The sequence below is a fragment of the Corvus brachyrhynchos genome, unplaced genomic scaffold (assembly GCF_000691975.1).
Source record: "Corvus brachyrhynchos isolate BGI_N302 unplaced genomic scaffold, ASM69197v1 scaffold671, whole genome shotgun sequence".
Classification (NCBI taxonomy): Eukaryota; Metazoa; Chordata; class Aves; order Passeriformes; family Corvidae; genus Corvus; species Corvus brachyrhynchos.
In genome coordinates this window covers 1391849-1398343 of record NW_008236441.1, presented here as the reverse complement: position 1 = coordinate 1398343, position 6495 = coordinate 1391849, and the positions used below count along the sequence as shown (strand labels likewise).

The window sequence follows — 6495 nt, the reverse complement described above, 5'->3', positions numbered from 1 at the left end:
GAAAGAGTGAAGACATCAGCAAGCCAAGCTCTGCCTCCAGCCCAAACTCAGCTTGCTGCCATTTCCTTTGGCCACTCAAGTTCAGCAGCCAACACAATCCTGGAATGGCTTGGGTTGAAAGGTACCTGTCCCTCTATTCCCTGGCTGGATCCTACCATCCCTTCTGCCTGGGTGTCAGGGCTGGGTTGCTCTGTGCTGGACCCAGAGCTGATGGAGATGTACAGAGAGCAATGAAGAGGTGCTTGTTCAATCCCAACCTCTAAATTAAAATAAATCATTTGGGTTTCCATGGCACCCATCCAGAAAAGTTGAAGGAACTGAGACTGAAGTAGCTGATCTGCTAACAAAAATAATGTGTGCTTTTCAATGATATATTATAATTTCTACAGTGGAGGCACTGGAAGAAGGCCAGATCCACATCAATCCTTTCAAAATGAACTAATGGTTCTCCCAAGGCTCCCAGTCCCTCCTCACACTACCAGGAAAAAGCACAGATCCTTAGGGAATGCAGTAGAGCCTCTTGATGAATATAATATGTGAAGGGTGAGCCAGCATGAGTTTACCAGGGAAAAAAAAACACCCTGTCCTAAAAAATCAGAATTTACTGAAAGGAGAAACAAAGTAATGGCTGAGGGATAGGCAGGAGATATCATGTGGGCTCTCAAAGGAGCTTTGTCTTAAGTGCCCCAGAAGAGTATTAACCCTTGGAGCATGAAACAGGAGCGGGTGCTTTCAGCACTCACTTTCAATTACCTGCACCCAGGGACTGCTGAGCCTGCTGGCCTCTGGATTTCCCATTTCCACAAACAGATAAACACACATGCGGGTGCCTCTTCCCATCTCTGCCTGCTCACAGCCTTTCCGTCTGATATCATCTTCCTTCCAACTCATATAAACTGAGAATAAAACCTGAGGAAAACCTGCCTGAAAGATTACCACCAGCCCCCAGCTGCGCAGGTAAAACCCCCATGCAACAAAATGGGACTAAGTCCCTAAAACCACTGTGTAGGGTTTTTTTTCCTTCTTGTTTGATTTCTGAGCAGTCGTTCATGACAGAGTTTTTAACAGCCCTTGAGTACTTGGTGCTGCATCACTTACAGTATGTAAGGGGTATTGATCTCTCCAAGTTTATCCTTTTAAATGGTTCCCTTCAAGTGCCGGGAAGTCAACCAGTTCGAGCTGTGTAGCTCATCTACAAAACTCAGGATGAGACAATTGAGTCTCCTCAGAAAGTGGGGGTTTATTTGTTTTTTTTTCCAGAGGGAACTCGAGTGTGTGTGTAGTCATTAAAACATGATGTTTGCTTGCCCTTAAAAATCATTTTATAGCTGTACTGAGTGTCTCCGAACATTAAATATGTTTTATAAGTAGTTGGCTAACTAGCTGGGTGTGCTGTAAAGGCAGTAGTAAATAAAACAATAAGACACTAAATATCAGCTGTATTTCATTGTCAGGGATACTTTTGCAGCCACGCAGCAATTCCCAACGTTGAAAACCTTGATTTTTGCTTTTCATGCTACATTGTGACTAGAATTACACCTGATCTCTTAAAGTTATGCTAAATAATTCTCACCTGTTCATCTGATCACCCTCCCACAAAGAGTGAACATGACTGATATTGAGCAGAGAGAAATATTTTCTGAGGCTGGAAATTCACTTCCCTGGCTTATACATTCAGTAATGTTGTTAAAGCTGATCCTACTTGGTTTAGGTCCAGGTGACACTAGAAATCCATTTGTTGTCACTGCAGGATTGCAAATATTGAGTGGTTTTTGTATCACCAAACTTTCCCTGGACAGAGGCGATTTTCCTGGCAAACTCATCTTGCTCAGCTGGAGAAATGTGTGCTTTGTAGTTGGTAAAAAGGGCATCTGCAAGAAGAAGGGAAACTGGTGGAGGGCTATGGGCAGCTGCTCAGATTAACCCTTCCTAAATTTTTCTGTTTATGGCACAGCAGAGGTTGGAAACAGAACTATGTCCTTCATCCTATCTTCATGCCTCTGAAATCTGATGGCTTAAAACAAGTGTTCATAAGGAGTGGGAAGAAGAGAGAGAATAAAGAAAAGAGAATGAAAGAGAAAATGTCACCTATGAGATAATTTTATTTATTAATTTTTTTTCAATTTTCTGTAAGTATTTCAGGATTTTCCTTTTTATTACCACAGGATAGGATGAGATCTTGGCAGGAAAAGGCACATTCCTCAGATAGTAAAGGCTGTACTCCTGCCCATTGCAGTGCCTATCCTGTGGAACAGGACACCCAAAGGGAACAGAGCCATCAGCAGCAGGTACCAGGAGGAGCCTTTCTGCCTCCTGCACCTACACTGAGCATCTCTTCTTCAGCCATCAGAGGTACCTGGTGGTGACAGACCCCAGCCTGTGAGGGAATCCCAACCCAACTGACCAAAACAACTCAAAAACTTGATGCAATTTTGGCAATCCTACAGACAATTCTCCTTTAAAATCATAGAATCATTACATTCGGAAAGGACCTCTAAGATCATCACGTGCAGCTGTTATCCCAGCACTAAGCCATGACCCAAGTGCCACATCCTCCAGATTCCTCCAGGGATGGTGACTCCACCACTCACCTGGGCAACCCATTGCAATGCTCAACAGCCCTTTGGGAGAAGAGATATTTTCTAATATCTGATCCAAACCTCCCTTGGTGCAACCTGGGGCCATCTCCTCATGTCACACAGGACAAGAGACTGACCCCCACATCACTACAGCCTCCTTGCAGGGAGTTGTAGAGAGTTGTAGGCCACCTGGAGCCTCCTTTTCTCCATGATGAACACTCCCATCTGCCTCAGCCCTTCCTATCAGACGTGCTCCAGGCCCTTCCAAGCGGCCACCAACTATTCCTGCTTCTTCCAGTATCAAATGTGTTCTTGCCTTCCCAACAATGCAGACCTTAGTTCATTTTGCACTGCTGTACAGATAAAAATATTGTTCAGGTGGATGTTTACTAGAAGCCAGGAGGCTGAGCTGGGGCAGGACAGCAAGAGATGACACCTGGCCACCAGAGCACCCACTGAACATGACACTGGTGTGGCTCACACTGCTAAAATGTGCCAGCTCTGCTGTCAGGATGAGCTCTGTGCTCCTGGGATGAGTCCTGGCATGGCGCTGCTGAGCTGCCCTGTCATGGAGCTCTGCTGTTGCTAAACCACGTCCATTAATCAAAATGGAAGGATTTAAACCAGGACGGAGACATGACTGCAGAGTGCCTGATATCTGAGATCAATATTCATTTTACAAACCTCTCCAGAAGAGTTCTTTAATTAATTGTTGGAATTAAAATCAAAATTGACCCCTCAATTTGTTTATGTGGCCTTTAAATCAATTTTCTTTTCTTTACAAATCATAATTTTCAGACTAGAGAATGAAACAACACTTTCTTTTCTTTATTAAGTATAAGAAAAAGGTATCCACACTCTGAATATATTCTAAGCAGGACTCACAGCCAGCATCTCCCACTTTAATCTTAAAGAGGGAAAATATTTTTCCAATTACAAGCCAATATGAAGAGTTTACCCAGCTCGTCTTACATCCCACATGCTCACACTGCTCCTCACTTCCTCCCTGTCAGCCTTGGTCCCCAAGGCCCCATTTCTCAGGCCACTTATGAAGTCCTGTCACCACCACGGCAGGGAGCTCCAACTGCCAGGAGCAGGAATTCCTGTGCACCACCACATCCATGGCTGCCTTTATTTTCCCTTTCTTTACCAAAGCTTAGGTGTCGCTCATCACCAAACCGAAAGAGTGCTGTTTTATGTGTACTTGCCATAGCTTCACACTTATACAGAATTTACTCTCAAGGCAAGGAAGAGTGGAAATAGGATTCAGGGGGGCTTGCTTAATGTCACTGACCTCCCAGTTTGTTCAGGCTGCAGTTTCCAAAGCTCTCAATGTGAGCTTTGTAATCAACCTGCTACCTTTTTCCACATCGTGTCCTGCATTCCATTATGACCATAATTTTGCTTTCAAAGAATTGCTAAAAGTCCCAAATTAGGTAAAGCTGTGGTTTTTTCCTCAGAGCTGGCACACTGAGTGCACCCTCTCAGTATTTTACAGCTTGGTCCTCAATTGGCATGTTTGTCTGGGAGTGTGAGCAGCTCCCTCCAGCCAGCTGGGAATGCTCACTCATGGTGATGCTCTGTGGTGCTGCATAGCCAAGACTGGATTAAGCCATAATTTTTCCCACCCAGTGTACCCCAGCCAGGGGAATTACCTGCAGAGCCCCACTCAGGATGGGCAGGATGGTGTGTAGAGTGGTCCTGACAGCAAGAGCAGCCTCTGCTGGATCACACATTGACAGCAGTATGAAACTTCCTTGCTGGCCTTCAGAACCACGTGTAGGTAGATCACAAGCTGTCTCCTTGTACACAGGGTCAACGCATCCAAAAGCCCTCTAAAACCCAGGATGAAAGGCATGTGAGCTCAACAGAAAGCATTTTCCTCTGCAGGAGTGTCATTTGGCAGAAAGATCATTGCAAATCAATCTCTTGGATTTCAAGGATATTATTCAGAATACACTCAATTGCACTTCCTTGCTGCAATTAAGAATTAGTTAGTAAACAGACACACAACCCACTGAGTCAAATTTTCCGAGGCTGCAGTGGGGATGCCAAGTGGACTCTTGAAGACACCTGGAGATGTGGGCAGGTAGAACCAAGTCACCTCGTACCTGCCCAGGCACCACAAAGAAGGGCAGTGAGACTGGGCAGATATTATGTCTGCATTCTAATGGCACACTCCCGTGCAGTTTTTTTAAATTGATAGCTCTGCACGGCATTCGCAGATGAATACCATCTGGTGTGGTGATTTATTGCCCCTGAATTTCTCAAGTTACTTTTTTTCTTTTTTCCTTTTCGCATCTTACCTTTTCCTTGTATTTTCCCTCTATAAAAACATTTTCCATAGAAATGCAGTTGAGAGAGGCATTTCCCTAACACGCTCTTTTATCAAAAGATAAACAGCAGCCTGTCACCAGACAGACCAACAAACAACTGATGTATGGGATCTATTTAATATCTCTGCAACTCCAGAGCCCTTCTGGTCATATATGCTGTTCTTTTCCAATAAGAGTTGCTTATAATAGGTCATATAGAAAAATGAATATATGATGTTCACATTAAGGAATGTGTTTGAATGCACATACACGGGGAGGAAGAAAATAGGTTGTACAAACATCCCTAACCCTGGTCCCTCCCAGCTGTTTGATGGCTGATCTGGAAAAACATCAAAAACTTATTTTGTAACTTTGTTCATTGTGTCTTTTACTGTAATTTTGGTGTCACCTTCCTGACTTTGCTTAACAATGTATTTCCAGCTCACATCTCCCAGTGTATGTGATGTCCATCACCATTGCTGCCAAGTTCTCCATAATCCCTAATAGCTGCAGGCTTTTGGCTGGATGGTGTGGGATGACATTGCTCTTGGACCAGGGGCGGAGCAGGAGGAACATGGGCCATGGGGCCCAGATGAACAATGGACCAGGAGGGCAAGCCCAGGTTTTGGAAAGAAAAAGGGTCTTCTGGGTGAGGTAGTGCAGTTTACTGCCCCCACAGCAAGACACATTGCAAAGGTATTGGGAACTCAGGCCTGTGATCATCAAAGGATTTCTTAAATTTTAAATTCTAAATTCAATTTTTTTTTCTTTTTCCATCCTGCAGTCATACAAGGAACAAACTCTAAACTATCTGTGCATTTGCTTTTAGATATCTCTTCAGACATATATTTAGAACTCCCTACACATCCAAATCACCCTTTTTACTCACTAGGAGGAAAAATTTTCCTTTTTGTTTAAATAAGTTTGACTGAATGGAAACCAGACTGCAGATTGTCTGTCCTTTTACTCTTACGAAAGCATAATTAAAAGTCATGTTAAAGTTGGGAGATCAAGAGGGTTTGTGATAGATAACAAGCTAGGAGCTGTCAAAGCTGTCAGGCCATTAAGAAACTAAATAATTCACACCCCAGTAATTGCTTTTATGTGCATTTTCCTATAAAATCCAGGAGACATGAGTCACGGGGCCTTACAAAAGAGCCTTGTTTATCAGCCTCCAATACGCCATACTGCACTTTTACTTTCAGGGAGTTCTTCACACAAGTATCATCCTCTGAAGATTTAAAGACAGTGAAAGCAGTGCTTGATGTCACTGCAGTGTCCCTGGCTCCTCCCTGTCCCCTCCCATTCCTGAGGCCGGGCTGTGCCACATCACCCTGGGCAGCAGCAGATTTGGTTCTGGTCACCTGTACCACGCTAAGAAATTTTGGCTCTGCAAAACAGCTCGGGACGGTTTTTCTTCCTTCCCACCCAATTCTGAGATTTCTTTGGTCTTTTTAAGCTGAGATACACCTGAGCTAAATAAACCACACAACCAAAACTTGTGGAGTAGTACAGGCCCCCTCCAAACTGCTGTTGGCACCCAGGAAGCCACAGCGATGTGTGCAGGGATGCCACTGTCACTAAGCATTAGTGACACATGT

General features: G+C 44.1%; 1 long non-coding RNA gene across 2 annotated transcripts in view; it reads right to left on the bottom strand.

The window, feature by feature from the left end:
* LOC108449841 overlaps window positions 1-6495 on the bottom strand; it is a 30211-nt gene that overhangs the window by 8066 nt on the left and 15650 nt on the right. For both annotated transcript variants that reach the window (XR_001866132.1, XR_001866133.1), the window contains one exon: window positions 4235-4414. This is a non-coding gene — a long non-coding RNA (uncharacterized LOC108449841). The remainder of the gene's footprint in view (window positions 1-4234; window positions 4415-6495) is intronic.